Source organism: Sparus aurata, chromosome 8 (assembly GCF_900880675.1).
Source record: "Sparus aurata chromosome 8, fSpaAur1.1, whole genome shotgun sequence".
Taxonomy (NCBI): Eukaryota; Metazoa; Chordata; class Actinopteri; order Spariformes; family Sparidae; genus Sparus; species Sparus aurata.
The window spans coordinates 21,000,459-21,023,799 of NC_044194.1; the positions used below are offsets into that span (position 1 = coordinate 21,000,459).

The 23,341-nt window shown below is 40.2% G+C and overlaps 1 protein-coding gene across 3 annotated transcripts in view; it reads left to right on the plus strand.

The window, feature by feature from the left end:
• The window catches only part of LOC115587125 (transcription factor SOX-6-like), a 111,642-nt gene that overhangs the window by 14,387 nt on the left and 73,914 nt on the right, over window positions 1-23,341 (plus strand). For all 3 annotated transcript variants that reach the window (XM_030426762.1, XM_030426764.1, XM_030426763.1), the window contains exon 2: window positions 3,396-3,465. The gene's annotated coding sequence lies outside the window, so the exon portion shown is untranslated. The remainder of the gene's footprint in view (window positions 1-3,395; window positions 3,466-23,341) is intronic.

Here is a 23,341-nt window from a genome sequence, read left to right on the forward strand (position 1 = left end):
TAAATCATTGCAGAGGTGATAAGAATGTTCTGGAGTTGCTCTTTCTATTAGGAATTTGAATTTGAAGGGGATTTGATTCCCTGCTCCTCAAAAACAGATGAGTCAATTGTTGTATGCATTGCTTTTGACTCATCTTGCACATGAATGTTATATATATCATTAAATCAAATAATTAAGTAGTTTCTAAATTGCTGACAGTTATATTCAGTTAGAGAGCTGTGTTTTACATTTTACATCAGAAAAAAACTACAACTGTGATTCCAAAAAAGTTGTAATGCTGTGTAAAATGTAATAAAAGAAAAACAAAAACTGTTACCAATTAATCTGTTTACAGGTGTTTTTTTCATTCACAACAACAACAAAACTCACTGAAGTTAATGAGGTGTAACATTAAATATATTGTTGCTATATGCAACGCAATGAACGTATTGTAGGAAATCTTGTTGCGTGCTCTTGGAAAACAAGAAAAGAGCACTTCAAAAACCAGGGGAGGGAAATATTAAAAAGCCTTTCGTACATTGGCCAAGTCATTAAAAGGCATTCATTAAAAAAGCCAACATGTCTTGACCACTAGGTCTACATCACAGCAGTGGTCGTTTTGGAACCCTGAAAGGGGCCTAGTGGTCAAAATGTTGGCTTTTGTATAGCATATTAATGATTTGGCCACTTTAATAACAGTTTTTTAATAATTTCTTCCTTGTTTTAAAACTTCTTCTTGTTTGGAGTGCCTGGATTGCCTCTGGTTGTTGATTATATATAGTCTTTGTAATGTTTTCAATTGTGTCTATGTCTAAAAAGGATTAGCACATTCTCCTGTTCTGCCTGTCCCAAATTGTTTGGAATTGGGGTTGCTCTTACATGTGTAAAAAACCAAAAATGTTTACAGCTTACTTTGTTACTACAGTTTGTGAGAATCATTCATTGGAACAAAACATGATCATATGATTCCACTTAAAGCCAAGAAATGACAACACTGAACTCTCACCCAGCCATTTCTTTGGCTTCAGTTTTAAAAATAAAAAATGATGGGTTGATGTGCACATGTATGAGCATGAAACTCTTGTAAGGCACATATTGAAATCTATAGTCATAAACTCTTCTGCCACACCCCCAGTGACTACAATATGGTCACACTCCTGCACACAGTAAGTTAGAACTATTATTTAAGAATATTTTATCCCTATCCACCATGCAAAATACCTTAATTCTAGTGGAATTAAGTGGAAGTGCCCTTTTCAATTACAGTTGTTTGATTACCTATATGAATATGTCAGCATAGGCAGAAAAGCATGGGCTGTTTTGTGCAGAATCCATGCATGTTATAGTGTGAATGCGACCATATGCCTGCACACAAGGCCCTTGCAGAATGTACATGTGTGTGAGCATGTGCAGCAACTCTCCTCTACTGGGCAGCCAGCTGTCTCTCTGATTACCCAGCATCCTCCAGGTGTCAGATCTGCCATCTGCAGATGAGTGGCAGGGCGTGTGGAGCGGAGGAATGGAGGGAAGAGAGGGGTTTAAAAAAAAAAAAATAATAGGAGAGGAAACAGAATAACTGGTTCTGCAGACATCTGGAACGTGTTCAGACGGGTCATCAAGAGCCGCAGAGTGCGAACGGTGCTCAGGGGATTGAAGAGGTGGCTTTTAGAGTGGTTTGCTTCTCAGCTTTTGTTGGGCAATTCTGCTTTTTCCACAAAAAAATAAAAAAAATAAAGAAGCTGCATCCTACAGAAGTATTCACAGGGGTGTTCCACATAAGTGTGTTTTTGCCGACTATTTGTTATCATATTATTATCACAAGAACTTCTTAGTGTACAAGCCTTTGAGTTGTTCTGGTCAGTATTGCTCTTAATTGTGCCCTGAGAGAAAAAAATGCATCTAAGAGAGAATCATTTGGTTGATTAAAGACATGAATAAAAGATCATACATGCCCAGTGTTTGCTTTTTTCTTCATTGTTCTCAATTAGCCTCAAATTGTGGAATCAAAGGCGTGTTTGTGTTGTGCTCTTTGTGCAACTTAGAAGTTGTGTTAAGGCGCCGTCATGATGCGTTGTGTCAGAGAACTGTTGCTGTGCTGTGTTTTGTTGCCTGTCTGTGTGAATGCAGCCTCTCTCTTTAAGTCTCTCCTCATCCAGTTACGTTCTTTCTTTAATTAGCAGCCTCCCACTCTCAATTAAGACTAGCTCCCACCCTCTCTCAATTTGGGGCCCCTCTCTGGGCCATACCGTCCTGAACATGGTACCTTCAAAGCGCTCCATCGGCAGTTTGACCACTTTGATGTTATTATTTGTTTTCTTCGACCTCTGGTTTAGCAAATGGCTGTTTGTTGTGTGCACTTGTGTGCGTGTGAGGCTATAATAAGACTGACCCCGGGTTAGCTCTCAGAGTGGACTGTTTAAGCCAGCCCAGCCCAGGAATGACTAGCTGTCCATCTGATAAGAATGATTCCTTCTCCTGCCCTTATTGGAATCAATGTTTGAAAGAAAATATCAGGCATCACTAACTGTATTAGGACAAATTGCGGCCAATTTTTTTAGACTTCAAAGCGCCATCCGAGAATCACGCTGTTTGTCGTTTGTTAGACTTTGCGTGGCTGTGTGTGTCCCAGTGTTTGTTCAGTGAAAGTTCTATGTGAGAAACACCCTGATCCTCTGTTGGCTATGCTGTGGACCTGACACAGGACCTCTGTTCTGTCTTGAACATCCACTACAGAGGGACCTCAGGTGGGATTCAGTGGGCTCCAAAAACACTTTCCAATTCAAATGTTCATACTTTGTGAAACCTCAATTTGTTGGCAGGATGCAAAGAATTTGGTTGGCATTTGTTGAAATGTAGTCCTCGGGCAACACGCTCTTCATTTAAAGGGTTAATTCACGCAAATGAATAATAAAAATAGATCTAGCCATGCAAATATTTCAACATTATTAACACAATAACTGTTGGCTGTACCTTTCCGCAAACCTCGGATATGTTTATACTTTACATTTGACATACTGAAACTTCAAGTTTCTTTATGTTGCAATGGTTTGTAGAAATGTGAAATGCCAACACTTTATTCTGGTGACAAGGCGGGATAGTTTTGGTTGAACTAACCCAGTCTCTAAGATATCTCTCTAAATTTGCTGCCTCGAACCCCAGTCCAATAAGAGTGAAAGGAATTTTGGTTTTGTTTTTTAATTTAATTTTCTTCCAGAAACAATGTCTCTGCTATTTCTTTGGTAGAAAGTACAGTGAAAACTGAAAATTAATGCAAACTATTAATCGGTATGGCTAGAATCTACTAGATGTAAGAAGTAGTTGATGAAATTACCCTTTAACTGATGCTGCTGATGAGAAACATATAACACAAAAGTATTGCCATACTCACAATTTTCTTCTGTTTTCCTCTTTTTCAGGTGACGTTCATGAATTTTAAAGTTATCCTCAAGTGAGAAGAGGGTGTTGGAGTTGAAGTCTCTTATTCCTGTAAGTCTCTCTTATTGATTCGCACAAATGATACTTACTTCCTTGATCTCCCTCAATGTGAGCTTGTTCATTCTTTTGTGCCATTGTTAGGCACTTTGGATGATTGCTTCCACCAAATGGCTGATAAGAATCTCACTTTGAGAACACATCATTGTGTCCTCAAAACTGAACAGAGCTTTTCCTGCTGGTGTTTGAACACACCTCGTTTTGCTGTGATTGTGTGAGCAGAGCGGCACACAAAGTCTGTTGTGTGTGTGTGTGTATGTGTGTGTGTGTGTGTGTGTGTGTGTGTGTGTCCATTTAAGCAAAACTGTGGCTGACTCTGTGCATGTCCGCTGCCTTTCTCTCCTCTATCGGCACATACAGAACGCTTTTGATTTGTTTCACAGCAAATGCAGACCTCCACTCCGGTTAGTATTCTGCCCTGTGCGCCCTCAATAGCTGCTTTCACTTGGGTGAAGAAAGGGGTCTTTTAAAGACTCTCACAGGCATCACTCCAGGAACCTTTCAGCGCAGGGACCTACAGTATGCCTTTTAATGGACTTTCTCTCTGTGAGCAATAAAGATTATATCTGGAGTCAAATAGTGCTGTAGGTAACACTAGCCCAAATTAAGCTGGTGAGGTCGCAGTGGTCGATCTCAATGGATTCAGCAGAGACAGGGGACGTATGAAATGTACAGATGGGAGAGGTTGGAGAAAAGAGTGATCTGACCATCTGGCTAATCCCCCTGTTTAAGAATACTTATTAAGGCCCTCTCTAGTGGCCCTTGAGCTGTGTCACTTCTAGGTCAACAAGTGGCCTGTTTGATTCTCACTGGCGACTCATTCGCAGAGTGGACAGACAAGCTTCGGTGTTTTGTTGTGGTTAATAATCGGTGTCCTGCTGGTTGGCCAGGGAGTCCGTTTCAAAGACTCGATTTATGGCTAATTTAAATCGTCTTCAATCACTTCCTGGAGGCCGAGACCCATTAAGGACTCAGAAGATAGATCTTAGATAAATCTTACCCTCTTTTGTTCTTGTGAGTTATTACATTTTCAAATCCTGTTCGTGTGTGCTGGACACACACCTGTTTTTTTCAAATGTTCCTCTTAAAAGTATTCAAATATAATAATCTGAGGAGAAAGATTTGTTCTGGTTGAGCTGGCCAGAACCTTCTGACCGATTCAACCTGGGGCAAGATGTTTTGAGAGGAGATGGTGAATCTGATATCAACATGATGGCGTTGATCCTAGAACATCATAATAAATGTTGTTTCAAGACCAATAAAACAAAAATATGTTTTGGCAAAGAAATACTCCGGTTCAGGAAAACATGGTTTGGTTTGAAATATACCCTTCCACAGTGTTCTTTTTCCAGAGTCACTTAGCCATTATGACATCACAGAAATGTGATTGGTCAGGTTCAATGATGGGCCTTGAACAAGTTGACATAGCTGCTGTTTAAGCATTTAAGCATTTGCATGTCAAAAGTGTTGAGAACCATTATCTTGTGCACCTTACTGGTGTAACATCTGGCCACAGAAGATTATGTTTTGTGGCTGAACAGCAATAAATTTAAGTAAGCATTTCAGTTGTTGTTATCATCCATTTTGTCCCTCGGTGTAATCTGTGTTTTGAAGAAAAAAATTGTGTCATGATTGGGGAAAACCGGACAAAAAGGCCCCTTGTAATTCTATCAGACTCTTAATTTCATCAGTTCATCTGGAAACTTGAAATCACATTATTGTCTCTTTTAACATGCAGTTGCTTTTCAAATCTAATTACATGGCGGTAAGATGACAAGTGGACCCTCCTAACAAAATTACAGTCTTTATAGGGCACCGATCGTGTCCTGACAGCAACAGTTTATGGTATCTATGTTTTATAGGACTGTGGAAGGAAGAGGCTGCTGTGCGTTGGAGTATTTGCAAAAATCAAGGCCTTGACTTACACTGTACATACTGTATCTAATGGCTTTGATCAGAAGAGCTGGGATGAGTCTGTGACTAATGTTTCAGATGATTTGAAATCACTGGATGATTCACAAAATCTGTCTTGAAGCAGAGGCTGATATTGGTTACAGTGTGTCTACCTTCAGAGTGTGGAGAACTGCATCCAGATTTTTATTTGTGAATCCAAAATCTGTTCAGTGCTCCACTTAAAATAAAAATAAAATCCCTCCTCACTTAGCCCTACATTTACACAATGTGTTGCTCTAGCAAGTTTACAGTATATATGATGAACTTGCAGCCTCTTAAAGGATAAGTGCAACCAAAAATGAGAATTCAGTCATTATCTATTCACCCTCATGCTGATGGAACGTCAGGTGGAGTTTTGTAGCCCCCAAAACATTTCTAACGCTTCACAGCAAGACTGCTTTGTGGCATTCTCCTAAACAACTGAAGTAGATGGGGACTTGGAGAATGCAACACGCCAGAAATGTTTTGTCGACTACAAAACATCACCTGACTCTCATTGGGGTTGAATAGATGATGACTGAATTCTCATTTTTGGTTGCACTTATCCTTTGAATACAGCTGTATGTAGCAGTTAGAAAATACTTTGAGAAAACATTTCAGCCTCTTCATACATCATTACAGGCCTATTTACAGAGCTCTCTTGTAACACATAGTTGCTGTAATGGCAGTCATTTGCAAAGAGTTAGAAAAGTGACCAGACAGCAAGCAATCATTGGGCTGATTTGTGGTGAACGAATGAGCTAATGAGCTAATGAATCCTCTGAGGTTACCTGTTTGGCTTCCCCAAAAAAACAATGTCCTTCTCTGCTTTTTTACTTTGGCTTTGTATGTGAACTTGACTGCGTTACAGTGCAAGACAAATCAGCGCTACTAACAAAATTTCGTGTCGTTTCTCAGTACTTAACCTTATGTTAACAGTGAGTTATTATGTCCTCTTGAGCTCGGACATCTAGCTAATTGATCTGATTTGTCCACACATATGAAACGTCTACTTACGTCTAGAGTGGACAGAATGCCTCGCAAGTTTGAGCGATCTGCTACAGCCACGCTTCGAGTCGGCGCATTTGTTCATGCGTGCCAGCTCGCCAGCACATGTGCAACAAGTACATATGTTTGTGTGTTGTGTTTGTCGTTGTCGTTGCTTTCCGGGCTGTGTCTGTGTCAATTTATTTGTGTTTGTGCTTGCATGCGTGTTTGTGTTTTGCACACTCATGCCTCATCAATATCGCGTCTGAGGCCCATCTGGTTTGCTTTGAAGAGGCTCGTGTAGCTGCAGCGGCCGGGGCTTAGAGGCAGGGCCGGGCCAGCAGCGGTTCCTCCCCACTTACACATTAATCCACGGTGCGAGGCCCTCTGCCAGTAACAGTATAGAACGACCCTCGTGGCTACTTCCCAAACCACCCAAGCTCATACCCCACTTTCTCTCTTCTATTGCCCTTGAAATGGGGCCTGCTCTAAATATTATCTCCCCCTGTGCTTTATCCCTCCGTTTATCCCTAAGTCGGCAGAGAGAAGAAAGGAGCCGTGGGGCTGAGTCACTTTTTCCTCTCTCTTCTCCTCTCTCCAAAACCACAGGCAGCGGCAGCGGCTTCCTGGAGATGAGCGCTTTTGTCTGTTGTGTGACCGCTGCGGCTTTAGGCAGATCCTCCTCTGATGAGGTAATGCACAGGCTAGATGAGGAGGCAGAGTGAGAAAGGAGGAGGGAGATGAAGGAGGAGAGCAGCCCTAGGATGGATCTATGTTTTAACCTTTGATTTATCAAGGGAGAGGGTCTTTAACTGGGATGCATGCTCCTTTTCAGCAACACTTGCTTCACATAGAGACTGATGCTCATACTTGGACGTGGCGAGCGGTGCCTGATGGTCTTCTCCGCTGCAGTTGACAGAGGAGGAAGGACAAATCATTATGCCTTTATGTAAAGATTTTCCCCGGTGGTTGTGTTTTCCAAGTTGAAAATTCTATACCTTTTCGGGAATCATGGTGTCAGTCACTTTGAGTATGAAATGTGAGATGATCTGACGGCGTAGAATAATAGCAGTGGATAGTGTCGGCAGGTGGGAAGAGGGGGCATCCCTGTTTATGGCATGTTGCTCTCGGTGATGAGTCAAGATGCCTGGAGAAGATCATCGAACCTCCCACAACCAAATACTAAAGTTTATTTGTCAAATGACATGTTTTGTCATGGGAAATGATTTTTAAATGTTACGTTAGCACTTCTTGATATTGTGCAACAGCTGTGTCTTACACATCGCTTGTTGCCCTCAGATGCGTTGGTTACATGGTTACACTGATACATTGTGATGAAATGCATACCTAGTGACAGAAAGAAGGGAGATGTGAGTGCCATATTTGTTGATTTTAGACATCAGATTATCAAAATGACGACGAGACATCTTGGGGTCAGCATGTCTTCGGCAGCATACCTGCTAACACTCCTGCAAATATTTTATCCAGATTCTCCCTATTTTGAACCCTTTCTTCTGCCGTGCTCCTGATTGGTAAGCCCCGCCGCTCTGCTCCATTTGCTGCTGAAAACGGACGAAACCGGTCCCAAGAAGAAGAAATGCGCTTCCAAATTTCACTCATCTTGGTGCAAGGTTCGCCCCTTTATCAGAATTTGCCTTGTACTTGACTTGCTCGTCCTCTTCTTTTTTGAACCGACTCCTCCACACACACACACACACACACACACACACACACACACACACACACACACACACACACACACACACACACACACGTTCACAATCATTGCACTTAAAATATATATATATTTTTGTGATTTAAAACCAAATTCTGACATGACGTATTATTTTGTTGAAGTATAGACCTTGAAAATGCTGAAAAAAAAAGACTGGCAGTGTTTCAGAAAAAGCACATGCCACACACATACACACACCCAGCCCAAGCGGAGGAGTTGGCAGGGTGGAGAGAGCTGTAGTACACAGGGAATTGGCAGGACTGAATTTGGAGGAGAACAGGGAAAATGTTGCAGTGGGGTGAAAGTAAATGTGTTCTTGAACTCTTTCTTACAGTGATGCTTTAATTTTCTATTTTTATGTTTTTTTAGAGGGGGGCAGTTACGACTATGTTGATTGACGTAAACAATTGTGCTTTCAAAACAACAACAGGTTCAAAACAAAAAAAATCATCAACAGCTACAGTTAGAGTTCTTTCAAAAATGTGTTTGTAATTGTAGCACAACAAGATGATTTGACGCAAAGTTCCTAATCAGTTCTCACAACGCGCAATAAAGAAGCTGGACAGAAACTCAGCGTGTGTGTATCTGTGAGTGTGTATTCAGCCACATTCACTCCGCATGTTTAAACTTCTGTCAATTTTCTTGTTTCTCCGGTGACAAGTGTTACAATCTGCTCGGACTTCTGGCCCCCGGTTGAGGAATCCTGCCCGACTTGCTGACATTCACGATAATTGCTTCCTGTTTTAACTGTCATGGGTCATGAAGGTCAGAGGTCAGGGTCAATCTCAGCTGTTGTGCTCTGGGCTACAAGGGTCGCCACACCTGGTCCTTAGATCACCGCAATCCAGCATATTATTCTCTCCAAACAATTTACTTCTTCAGCTTGTTACATTCTTCAACATGCCGTAGCTGGAAAAAAGTTGTTTTTCAGCTTTTCAGCCAGTCTCCTTCAACACTTCATTGAAAACAGAGGGTTTTTAAATAGCTGGTGTTTGAGTCGCTTCTGTGTGAGGCCGGGACACAAAGCACCACCTCAACAGTGTCTCTGCTGCAATGCTAACACCTGTTTCTCAGAGACATGTGGCAGCTTCCCATTTGTGAAGACTACTTAACTGACCCTAAATGCAGCTCACTACCAATCACTAACAGCACTGCATCCTCATAATTACAGTATTCCCATTACAGTAAAAAACCTGCACCTCATTTTAAAGCTGCCATCAGCCAAAATTAACTGACCTAATGGCTGCTGATTGCATTCCCACACTGGCCAACCCCCTCCTCCATTTTTAGTGATCTGATCGTTTAAGTACATGCTAGCATAATTGAGGTCTCCTCCTTGATTAGATTTGCACCAGCTTTTAACAAAGCCTGCTCGAACTTAATCCAATGAGCCCCATTGTGGGGAGAGCAGAGGGATGACATCGCTCCTGGTTAGCTTCAAAATCAACCGAGCCGTCGAGCAATTAGAGGCTACGCTGATAAAGAAGCTGGACAACTAAAACTAATGACACAATGTTTCTCAAAGCGCAAAAGATAACAAGTGGACAATTGAGCAGTAATTCAGAGCATGAATTAACTTTTTATAGACTTAGAAATGACAATAATTTCTATGTTTTTTTAGTTGATTAACTAATAAACTCAAACAATAAGGCAGGAAGCAACATGGACAATATTTTCTTTTAAAATAAAAATAAAAGCAGTGAGGCATAGTGATTGGCATTGACTGGATTTTGATATTTCTTTCTTCATTTTTGTCAAGCTAGGGCCTGTTCTGACACATTGAAAGACTTCATGTTACTTTTCCACTGAAATCCTGCTCTAAAGTTTAATCTCTTCCTCTTCTGTATGCTCAACAAACGTACCTAAATTAGTCTGAATGAAACCGGTGGTGAGGCACGTCCATGTCCTGGAATCTACAACTTTGTATTCAATAGACCTGACCCACTGGGATGGGAGCGAGCCACCCGGCAGGGTGTGGAGGTATCGACTGTGGCTGCGTCCTCTGGTGACACCTGCCCGTCCATAATTACAGTTAAAGACTAACTGTCCTTCTGACCTGTGGCTGTCTGTCACACTCCCAATCCCCTAATCTTCTCCTTTGTTCTCTGTCACTGTCAATTAGTCATGTACCTGGAGTCAGCCAGAGGAAAGTGTGTATGAGGATACGTGCCTGTGCTTGAGAGCTTTAATTACACTTACTGTTAACTGCTGCTTTTTCCTGTATGTGTCAGAAGTTGGTTGCATGCATGTGATTTGGAGCTCAACAGAAAATTTACCAGCAACTAAGTCATTTTTAAAGAAAAAGTGCAGAGAAATACACACGTTTCAGTTTATCAAAATTTATTATTTGCTGGTTTTCTCAGTCCTAGACGACAGTAAATTGGATATTTTGGGATTTTTAGGGGGTTTTGGGAAGTTGGGATGCACCTTTTTCACAACTTTACAACAAACAAATGCTTAACTGTTTACTTGGGAAAATAACTGGTGGACAAACAAAAAATTATTAGGGGCAGCCTAAGTTTGAAGTCCCTCTGTGGAACATGAAAATTGCACACAGTAACTTACAACATTTTTCTTTATATAATTTGTTTTAAATTTATTTTTTAGGTTCTGTTAAAGGATGTTATAATTCTTGTTGAGAAAGTTCTGACCAAAAGGTTAAAACAAGGAAATCATTGTACAAGATTAAAGTCATTAAAATCCCTTAGTTCTTATTGCTCTTTTGAAAAACACACACCTGACACAGGTGATGTTTATCTTTATGTCACCTTCCAGGCATGTATGTGTTATTGGACTTGATCTACGACCAGATCAGTGTCGAGATTAAGAACAGGAAGCGTTTTGACTGAGCCAACACTGTTTTTCTCTCCACCTCTTATTCCCGTCTTCTCTGTCAGTAAACCCTCCTCTAGTCTTAACAATAGGATTTCACACTCTCTATAAATAGGCCTGAACAAGTCGGAGCTCACCTGTTCAAGCTGTAACTAATCCAGAACTATTTCCATAGTTCCCCTTGAGGTTTAGTGATCCGGCCCATGAGGTGCCAGAGGATGAACAGGCATGCTGGAGAGAAAGACATAAAGAGAGAGAAATGATTTTGAATGCAGGCCCAGTTAATGACTAGCTGTTTTGGACGTCAAAAGCTGTTGATTGCAGTTTCATGATGTTTTTGTTTGGCCTTTCTAAAGTTAAAGAACTCTATCATTTAAATTTGGCAGAACAAGAATAGCAGGTCAGAAAATTGGCTTATTGCACACATGCACTGTAGCACAATAAGACAGTATTCCTTTTTGATATGAAAGCGTCAACAACACCTTTATCTGGGTCGTGAGTTTACAGGCGATTGCTGACAGTAGCTGATACGTGGTGCGATAAATGCACTTTGATTTACAGGGGAAACAAAGCAGTATTATGTGAGCCAGGGACACTTAAGACTGGAGTAACTGTGATATGAACACATGCCAAAATGTATGTGCGCGTGTTGAAGAGGGCAAGCAGCTCCGGAGTATGTTTTGTCAAAGCCTTTGGATGAGGCTCCAAAATGCTTGGCTCCGTTTCAAATGCGGGATCGCCCACTGATAATAGAGACAGATTTTTAATGCGGTTGCCAGTTTGTTGTTATTGAAAGATACATGTTCGGATATGCAGTCAGAAGTGCTGCTTCCAAAAAAGAAAATACAAATGCAAATGATTTATCATCTGGATTGCTATTAATTTAACCTATGGAGTCTAAGTCAATAATTAATGTCTATTGGCATATGACCCTATATGCCATACAGTAAACAGCGTGTCTCATAACTATGTATGAGATCTTGTAGTCAGCTAATATACGACTGAAAGGCCCAGAGACAAGCCCTGGGTCTTAATAAATCAGCCATATCTAATGAACCCCCTAATTGTGATTTACAGCCTGCAAGACCAGTGCTGCGATGGAGAGAGTAATGGCCAAATAGAAAGAGAGCGAGAGTCCAGCGGAGCAGCAGGCGAAAATGAAACGCAACTTTATTAAAAAACGCTGCTCCCTTCCAGCAACTGTGAAATTCTCGCTTGAGTCTCATGAGAGATTTGTCAAGATATGATACTTAATGCGATAAAAATCACAACAGCTGGACGAGTAACCGTTACACTCGCAGTCCGACAAGCAGCAGAAAGGAAAAAGAGGGGATATTTATACATTCACTTAAAGCACTAATCCACCCGCTCCAGTTTCTGTTTTCAATTTGTCATTTGCGGTGATTGTGCTGTTTCAGTGGGTGCAGCGCTGTGACGTGCGCTTGCTGATGTGTCACTTTGTTTGTGCTGTTTTGTTTTTTCTCTATCGCTATACAATTCTTCTGCTATTTATTCTGAACTTAACTGAAAACATGTGGCACATTGCTGCCGCGCCAGAATATTTTTCTCATTAAAGAACTATCAACATGGGCCGTTCAAAACAACAAATGTAAAAGCTTTTATGAACTGTCTTTGCATTTCAGTCACTACTGTTTTAAAAGCTACCGTGTTGTTCAAATTGTTTTAACTGAGCAGCAGAATAGAAAATTATTGATATGAAAGTTTATTTCTAGACTTTCCATGCTTGACGTCAGGCATGTTGGACTGAACAACCCCACCTGAGTTCTAAATATTTGCCCTGATTCAAGGGCTTAAATCCCTGTGAACAACGGCTGCTGTGATTGGCTAGATTAACACCCTGTGTGCTTTTAAAGCGAGGCCTTGTGCGCCATGAACAATGTATATTCGCTGTGGGCCGGAAAAGTACAATGGATACCTTGTAGTATCGTACTGCGTTGGGAGGCTCTGACCTGCAGCACACACTCACACCTCTCTTCACTCAAGTGTGTGACTGTGTTTTACATACTCCGTCTTATGTTCATATTCCAGGGAAAGGTAGAGCATGACTTATTCACTTTCCTCACCCGCTGAAGTGGCCACAGAACTGCCTCTTCAACATTTCTGCCCTGGACGTGTTTATCGTATATATAGGCCACTTGTTCGTAGTATCAGGTATATCTTATTGACTCGCACATAACTGTTTCAAATCACCCAGCCTCTTTCCCATAATACACATGTACAGCTAAACACAGTCACGCAGACTTCATAACGAGCGGCTTCAGCCCGAGCAGGGTACACACCGTGGAAAGGATTAGTGTGGATTGTGACAGCTCGACATACCGGGGGACACTGACATGCCTCCAACTGCCAAACAAGACAACTGCTCGCTCAGAGGAAAATACATTTTCATGCCGGTTCGGCATCAATCCTCCTCTGTCTCCTTTAAAATGCTCTCAAGTCTACTGTGTAACTTAGTTCATGTTTTACATCTTCAGAATCTATCAGACTTTCGCTTTGAGTTTTTACAGATGGAAGTTAAACGATGATTTGTGCTTTTACATTGTGCATCATCACTATTTGTTGAAATTTTATAAGAAGAAGATACATTTCTCAAAAGAGCAGGAGAAATTCATCGTCATCTGGAGCCAATCCTAAATGAATTACCTCATGGTGCCCTGAGAGACACATCAAAAACATTTGTACTGTAGATTATTTGTCATGAAATAGGGTAATTGATATACAATTCTTGAAGTTACACATTTCATATCTCAGACTGTAAAATAATGCTAACATTGTTGTATGATATTAGTTGATCTTAGATCTGTACACTGGCTTCCTGTCTATCAAAGAATAGATTTCAAAGTCCTGTTGTTGGTTTATAAAGCATTGAATGGTTTCGGGCCAAAATACATTTCTGATCTGCTGCCGCGTTATGAACCATCCAGACCTCTGAGATCGTCAGGTACCGGTCTGCTTTCAGTCCCCAGAGTCAGAAGTAAACATGGAGAAGCAGCTTTCAGTTACTATGCGCCACATATTTGGAACAAACTCCCTGAAAATTGCAGGTCTGCTCCAACACTCACCTCTTTTAAATCAAGACTTAAAACATTTCTTTTTGCCACTGCTTTTAACTGAAGCAATTCAAGTCTTTGAACTGCATTATTACTCTGAGTTTTTTTTTTTTATAATGCAATTTTTAATGTCTTTTAAATGAAATGTTTGTCTTTTAATGTAATTTGTGTGTGCCTGTAAAGCACTTTGAGTTGCCTTGTGTCTGAATTGTGCTATACAAATAAACTTGCCTTGCCTTGCCTTGCCTTGAATTTAAGATTATTTGAGTGTTGTAGTCACCCTAACACCATCTGGAGCATCTGTGTCACATGAACGCCTGATATGATAAAACATTTAATTACATTCCCACACACCTCCCCTCTTTCTCTTGACATGCCCTTATATGTGACACTGCCAAAATGTGTATAAATTAAATCATGTGTTTTTAGCACAGATGACTTGTTAGACCCATCTGTAAACATTACACATTCAGGTCAGTCAATAATTAAATAAAAATATGTTGTTTTTCGACCGACTGAGAGTAGCATGCCTTTGAATAATGCAGCCATTTCATGCTAACAAAGCTGAGGAAATCCTCAAAGCTCTTTCACAGATAGGGAACAAAGCTCATTGTCAGAGGATAGAGAGGCAACTGGGATTACAATGGGGGCATCCAGTGAAACGACTTGTCAGTCCTAATCTGGGATTAGTAGGCTTTCGCACCTCCTGGGCGCTCTAAAAGCCACCTGTTTGGATGCTCCTGCAGATGATGTTACACTCCAGAGCTCCTTGTTTAATTCTAATTCTTTTGTTTACATCGAAGTTTTAAATGATTTTGTTTTTGTTATTTGCAAAAAACAATCAGAAATGCTCGGGTCTATTCATAAATATAGTTTACAAATAGATCATAAATTTGAATTTGTGAAACATTAAAGGTGTATATAAATGTTCTTAATGGCTTTATGCAGTCTGATCCTCTGGCGTTAAATCTCTGCACCAGTGCCCCTTAACCATTGGTCTTCTTTGAAAATGCATAGGCTTTTATTCTAATTAAGATGGTACACTGTCTATGCTTTTGTTTTTCTTGTCTGCTGCCTCTTCAACAACTGAAACTAATTAACATGTATCTTAATTGTTTTCCCCTTGTGCCATCACGTCCACTCAGCTCAACATTTACTGAATTATAAATGTGTACCAGAGATAGACAAATGCAGTAGATTACATTGAAAAACAGTAAACAGGAATGTCGGATGATTGTTCTCAGCCACGATGAGACCCTTGTGTCCTATAATGACTTATTAAAGCTCACTTTTTTCTGCTGCTAGCCTCAGGGCTAATGCAATCACTCTAAAAAATGTGTGAGGGCAGCTGTCGTATCGCCACGGGCTTCTATCATGACTTTCTACTTTTGATGTTGCCCTGAAATAGACATTGCCAATGATACTTTTGAAACTTAACCCTCTGGTAAATTAACCCACTCTAATTGCTTAATCTGCTTAATTTATTTGACGTAAAGCACCAATCCTTTGGGTGTTTTAAGGGTTAGGGTTAGGGACAGATATTGACAGTTAATGTATTTTTTTCTTGGGAAAAGGATGTCCATCGTTATATCTATATTCTTAAGATAATAGGATATCGCTGTGTTTAGAGCTACTGTCACCTATATGGAAAGGTCAGACCACCACAAGGCTTAGAACTTGTGCAACAAGCTTATTTGTGCATCACAGTGGCATTATGTTTCTTACCCAAAGAGGTCAAAGGTAACTGGTGGGATAATAAGGATCTTGGCCCGAAGTGACAGGACATGTGGTTGATCGCTGCTGCATCAGCTCCTGCTGGTAAACAACGTATTACCTTCTATAAGGTGTTTGTCTAATGGCATGCTGCATAAGCTTTAAGCTGACATAGATTAGAGGTAAAAAGAGGACAGAAGAAATAGAGATAATGAGGATAGTGGAGTGAATGTAGTAGAGATGTGAATGAAGAAAGAGGATGTATTAAAATTGATGTTGACTGTTCACAGGCAGATCATTGTTGAGAGAGGATGAAAGCCTCCTTCTCTGCTTTACATATCTTGCCTATGAGATATTTGATACCTAATACATTTGTGAGATGATAGTGGCTTCATATTCTCAAAGGGGCACTATGTAGTTTTGGAGGAGAAATTCAAACTAAGAATTTTAATATTTATGATATTAATGAGATAATAATACAAACTCAGAAATATTTATTTTTTCCAGAACTAAACAAACAAGCTGTCCTCAGAGGAAAATAAGAAAAATTACATAGTGAACCTTTAAGACTCAAATTTATGTTCAGGCCCTCCTTAGGAAAGCTTTTGGGTTTGTTTGTGGCACGCAACTCAAAAGTTGCGCTAATACAGGACCAATTTGTAAGAAAAGTTATTTTTTAGTTTTAGTCCCAACTCATCAAATACTGACACTTTCTAATTGTTGTGCGGTTGGCCGCCATTCTAGAGCGTCAGTATTTGATAGGTTGTGAATGTGACCCAGGGATCAACTTTATTCTTAATTGGACCTTTAAGTGTCATCAATTATATTTGTCTGATATGTTATTGAGGCATCAGTTCTGCTGTCTGTGATCGTTCACACCATACAGAAGAACTGGTTCAAACTGCTCCTGGTTGGTTTAGGTATTGTTTCGTCCAGCAGATCAGCAGTTTACACAGATGTTGAAACATCCAGGACTCCCCCAGTTATAGACCTCACAAAAAATATTCCGTGATGGCCAAATGTTCATACCCAACAGCAAGTAACACATGTGTAGTTCGGTTTTCATTGTTCGTTTCAGTGAAGTACTGTATTAAATCTGCCGTTTATAGGCAGATTTTCTCTGTTTATATGATGGCACAGCTACCTGGACAATGTGGTCTACTTTAAGGATTAACAGACAAAATATTCACACTGTGGGACTTCTAACTACTGTGGGCGGGAGGTAGCAGACAAACAGTCCTTTTGAGCTACCGAGTGTTGACTTTGGTCTTCAATGGTTTCTTCAATGGTTTACTCTGTATCGTTGCCACGAAGTAGATAAATGTATATGTGTACTGTATTTGTGTTAGCTCGGGGTGTGTTCGCGTGCCAGGAAAAATAACAAGCACAAGGGAGGGTGTTGGTCAATAAGGCCACTTCTGGATTTCTCGGGGTCTGCGGTTTTGGTCCGGGTCCCTGAACACAGAGACCCGGCATAGTGGAGTTTGTTTACGTCCACTGTACAAACGACACATTCATAATTTTTTGAGTGTTCCATCATTGGCTTTGATTGAGATTTTCCATCGGCCGACTTAATGTTTGCTCCAGGTGTCCATTTGATGAGAGAAAAAAATCCTTAAATTACAATGTTTGTTAATATTGAAACGGTGTAGACACTGGAGTGAATTCCTCTCCACATTTTCCTCCATGGAATAAATAGGGAACATGTTTTGGCAATTTTATATTTGAAGAGATTTATTTGAAAACCAAATATTGAACCACCTATTTCTCACAAAATAATTACATGCATTAAGAGAGAACTAACTGAAAAATATTTTTGATGCTATTAGCTACCTCACAGCATTTTAAGGTCTTACACTACCTGTCACTGTGCAAAAAAATGTTTGTCGATGTCAATTTTCACCTTTCATCTAAAATGAACATCTGTTCAGAGATTTTCTGAACTAGGCTGATGCCAACATCACCAAACGGATGCAGGAAATATCCGCCAGCCACTAATCGTTGAGCTAATACCCATCTTATATGAGTGCCATCTTCCTGTGGGATGTCAATCAAACATTGTTGGCAGCACTGTGATATCTTTTTCTTCTGATCTTTCAGTTCTTTTCTTTATCTGGTCAGTGACAGTCACTGTAACGGTGGCTTTATATATTTTATATGTGTAGTCAAGACTTAAAACTCTTTGTTATTGCAGGGGCTGTTCCTGGTTACTACTGGATGCTCTGATTAGATTACAACTTTGCCTTTACAGTAGACCAATGTCTGGCTGTCAGCACTCATTGAAATGCCCCAAAGCTTCTGTTTTTTCCAAATAAACTGATGATAGAAATTAAACTGTAGAAGGTACAAAGACAATCATTTATAAAACAATAAACATGTTGTTGTTGGCTGATGAAAGTTTTGCGTAAGCTGGCCTTCACCGTGACCACATATTTAATTGTTTTACGTTGTGTTTTACGTTGTCTGATATCTTCTCCTCACGAAGGCATATAATATTTTTAACTGGGGTAGAAACCGAAAGACTTACAATATGAAAGATTTTCAAATGATAACTTCACAAAATTCTAACTTCCTTTTCGGGTTGAGCTGATTCGGTTTTGCTCCATACCTAGCCTGAATGCTGTCCGTTTGCATGTGTCGTGTGGCTATAGATATGATGTAAATACACAGAGCTTGTCAGTGTAATATACTCATGATCATACAATGACTTTTGTTTACCTGAGAATTTGGTAGTGACAACTGATTGATGTACAAGTTGCTCCGACCCGATCCTCGTGCACAGCATCCGCCTTCTGCTCACCTCCCTTCATTGTTTCACTTGAGTCATGAAAAGGTCAGAGAATACCTGCAGTCGCATGCCATAAGCACCTACAGCTTTGAAATAGAGCAGCTACTTGTTTGCTGTGCTGGCTACAGAGCTGCCTCTTACAGAGAAATCCATGTTAATGGGCTGGAATTTTAGAAAACAAAACTGCTTTTCTTGCTATTAAGGCAGTGACGAAATGGGCTGGTTTGGGTCTAAATGGCGTTGCTATTGAACATTTCTATTTTGATCAAAAAAGCCAGGACGAGGGAATCTCTGGGAGAAAACAGGGCAGAGTGTGTGTGTTCACATTCCACATGTCTGACCTATGACAGTGCCCTCTGTTTGCAGCACTCTGCGATGATCTAATGAGAATCCAGACAGACCCAAGATTTAGGAGCTGGGAGAGCTGTTCTCATACAAGGCCAATTCTCTTCAAGATGATTTTTTTTCATTTATTTATCCAGGGAAAGTAACTGAGCACACATGTTCTTTTTACCAACGCCCTGCTACTCATTCACACCTGGGAGTTGCCTGATACAACCGCAGACTTTAACTGATGACCACCAAACAACTTCATTTCAGCAATTAGGTTTGAAAAAAAGTTGCCATTAAGTAGGAGGCAGGGGGTTGAATGATCGACACTGGTGTAGGATCCAGCCTGTTTTCTTTAGCTCAACCCATTCAAGGGACCGAAAGCTAAGATGTCTCGGCCTCTGGTGTTTTGATTTTGATCATTCTTGGTCTCTTGTGACCTCCTCAAATGTGAACTGCTGAAGTACACTTTTAAAGGATGATTCCAGTTATAATTTGGATCGTATTTTTGAAGGTTTTACCGTAATTTCAATTGGTTTTGATGGCTTTGTAGTAAATGCTGAGCAGTGATTTAATGCAACTCATTTACATTTACACAAGTACTGTACTTTTTAGTTGTAGTTGCTACAATTACTACTCGTATTATTTCAATTATTTGTTACTGTATACTGCTAGTCCACTACATTTTGTAGGCAAATATTGTACTTTTTACTCCACTACATTTATTTGATAACTCATTTGGAGAATGCAAGCTCTATGTATGTATATTATAATTTACTTTTACTTGTACCTTAGATACTTAAGTACAATTCTCTGCCCGCAATATACTCTGTATACTATACTATAAGTTTTGTATGTATATACTATATATCTGTACTTTTACTCAAGTATGACTCTTTGGACTCTTTGACATTGGATACTGACACAATGGCAGCATTGCTTAAAAAATGCCTGTCCATTGTAAACCTCCATCACAGTAGACAGACTTCAGCAGTTATTTTAGTCGATTCAACATTGGTATGGACAGAAATGGCCAAACTACAAAAATAGGATCCAACTTGTAATAAACCAGAATTATCAATCACAGAATGACAATTGTATTGTATGCTATTGCAATAATGTCATCTTTCCAGCGATTTAGCTGACACATTCTCTGTTTTTCCTTCCGTTCAAGCTTCAGCGTCTCTCAACTTTTCTTTCACTGTGTTTACTTGTTGGGACTGTCCAACACAGACAAACAATCCCAAGGAAAGGCCACGGTTTTCTTTCTCCCTGTTTTTTTCCCCCTCTCCTCTTATTCTCTGTCTCTCTTTCTCTTTGGTATTTCCCACTTCCTCAGTTCTATCCAGCTGGGACGGCTGGAGATTTTACACCCAATTGGTCGAGTCGAAGGCCTTTGTCGTAGCCCTTCTCTCGCTCCACAAGTGGCAGAAGGGACCTGGGTTGTGAATGGAGCTTTGTGTACTGTTTTTCTAAGAGGGGGCCCTCTCTCTCCCGCTCTCATCTGTCACAGGTCCCTCTCCGTCCACGCTCCACAATGCCTGATTGTTTCTGCCAAGTCGCCAGGTTCCAGGCCAGATCTGAACAACACTTTCCTGCCAAATTCCGACCCCGGTTTTCGTTTTTCTTCCACTCACAAAGGGATTCTAAGTTACTGTCCACGTTTAAGAAGGGAACTTAGCTAGCTGTCCACCAGCAACAGTTTGTTTGTCGAATGTGTCTGTGAGATAAAGGCTGTAAGAATTCCCATAGGCAACCAAGGAGGGAGGGGAACTTAAACCAAAATGCTCAAAGAGAAAAGTAAGTAACTTTGCTGAGCATACCTTTATTGTGATTGATTAGGTATACAGCACGTCATAGTCTTTTACAACTGAGATGTAAACCCTACTTGTGGCATGATCCCAACCTGACTTCATGCTCTTTAAAAAATAATAAACTGCTTGAAAAATAAAAACTATTCACTCAGTGTATGCTCTGTTTAGTTTTTAAGCAGCCATCTCACCAGTATCACTTACTTAGAAATATCTAGACGAGAAAACTGCTTTCAGAGGAAAGAGTTGTTTTTTTCGTAGAGGTCTTACAATTTGAAAAGGCTTTTAGAGAGCCTCAAGGCGATGTGTGTGAAAAATGAATTTGTTTTTCAGCTATCAATATTATCGTTATATTGCTATTTCCTGAGAGTCACTCCATGTTGCCAAACTCATTCTTTTGTCAGTCTCATTGGGAGAAGGTTTCTCCTTCAGCTATAATCACTCAATTTCTTCCTACGTCTCAGTAGGGAAGGATCTGATATTTCCAGGCATAAGAGCTGCGGTCAGACAAAAGACCAACATCTCTGAAATGTTTATCACTTTTTCAGAAATTAAGACAAATACTTGCTTGTTTCCTTTTCTTTTTTCAGTGCAGTGTTGTTCTCTTTAACAGATTCAAAGGGAACCTTGTTTAACCATAAAAGGCTGTTTAAACTTCCAGTCTGAATAAGAAAAACTTACAGTGATAATATTTGTCTGCAGAAGTAGTGATGTCCGTTTTTTTGTAATGGCTGACATCCCAAAGTACTGCACAGTACCTCTGTTTTTCAGACATGAAAGTGGGTTCATAAACATGTGAACGTGATCGGACACGTACAGAAGTGAACGTATCAGTGGTGTTTAGAAATGTTAACTGCCAATACTTTATCCTGGCAACTGGGCCATTGTAATCAGCTGTAATCTTTTTAAGCTGTGCAAAAAAAATCTACACTTTTATAAAAGAGGTTATTTTTGTTGTTTTAAAAAAAAGCAACTCCCCTTTCATCCCAACAAGTCATGTGACAAAAACTACAGTCGCTCCTCAACTCAGTCCTCAGCACTGAATTGGTAGAACTTCCCATTGCCAGGTTAGTGAAACAATGGAGTCATCTAATGTTATACTTGCTTGATGACAACTGCATGAGCAGTACTGTTTTCCTGCCCCAACCAATCACAAAAGGCCCTGTGGCATGCTTATCAACAAACCCCTGTACTGTTGCATGATGAAGCCATATCAGTGGCAGCGAGTTATGGGGCTGGGCATTCCTGGCCATATGAGACACCAGTTCCAAGAAACTAAGTCTTATGCTCCCCATAAACACAGCACCAGCAATATTGTCAGCTAAATATAGCCTCTCCTCTGCCTTCTCCTTCCCCGGCTCCCTACCTAACTCTCACATCGCTCCAGTGTGGATTGCAGAAGTTGATCATGGATTAGTGATTTGGTGTTTGTTGGTTGTCCGGGGGTCTTAGAATAAATAAATGAACTACCATTAAATCTTTGAGCATTGCATGCCCAAGTTATCGCCTGTTCCATCAGAAAATTACCCTGATGAGAGGGTTGCTAGACGATGCTAAAATGTTTTGTAGGGTCTAGAGAAGCTGCAGAGTTGGATGATTTTTATCTGTGGGTTCATCCTTACTAGCTAACTCATGTTACTCATGTAATCATTTTATCAATCAAGTTCTCCCAGAAAGCTAAATTCAGTCATAAGCTACTCACCTCATTTCCTTTCCTACATTTAGTTATGATAAGGGTTATGTTAATGGTCCTCCAACCTGTTCAGGTTAGAGTCGAGTGAGTCTATGCAGAGCTTCTCTGAATTTACCTACTGAACGCTGCGACTTCATTCTGAATCAGGTAGCAAAGATGAGATGTACAGAACATCATGACCCTCAGAATCACTTTGTGACATATAGAAATGAGGTCTTTCAAGTGGGACATAACAACTTACTCAAATTTACTACAGTTTTCTTAAACATAATAAACCTCACACTTCTCACATACACTTTTTGGATCTCTGCTTGCATACACTTTTCCTCTTTTTGTTTTTTTTAACAAACATTCTCAGTTTCTTTTTCTATTTTTTTCATTCTATTCAATCTTTTTTCTCTCAATTTATCCCACATTGACATTTGACTTCAGTCTGTTATCACACTCTTTATCAAAGCCCTCTGTAAATTTAGCATTTTACACCTTTTACTGCCTCCCCGCGTTTGTACTCTGCAGCCTCGCTTTCTCCATTCAGACATTTGACTGAGGGTCAGATTTACGTTTAAGGGCACCCAGGAGGCTGCATATTTCAGAGATGGACAGGCTGCTGTGATTTACTGAACGCTAACATTGTAGTAGCAATCCGTTTTACCTTGAAGGAGTTGTGTGAGTGTGTGCATCCGTGGGTAACCGCTGTGTGGAGCTGGCTTTTTTTTAGGAATCAGGGCAAAAGCGATTTATAACAGTCTGCAACCTTTCTGCTGAAATCTGCATTGTCAGTTATGGTGAGGTAATTTTGTGTGAGTGTTTGCTTCTGTGGAATTGTTTCAGTGTGGGTGTGTTTATGTATGTATGTTATTACTTACAAGGTCCCAATTAGCCACATAATGACGGAAAGATGTAGAAAAACCCTTTAAAGTGGGCATGTTTTTAGATTTAAATTAAGAATTTAGGGCCGAGATTAGGATACAAGAGAGA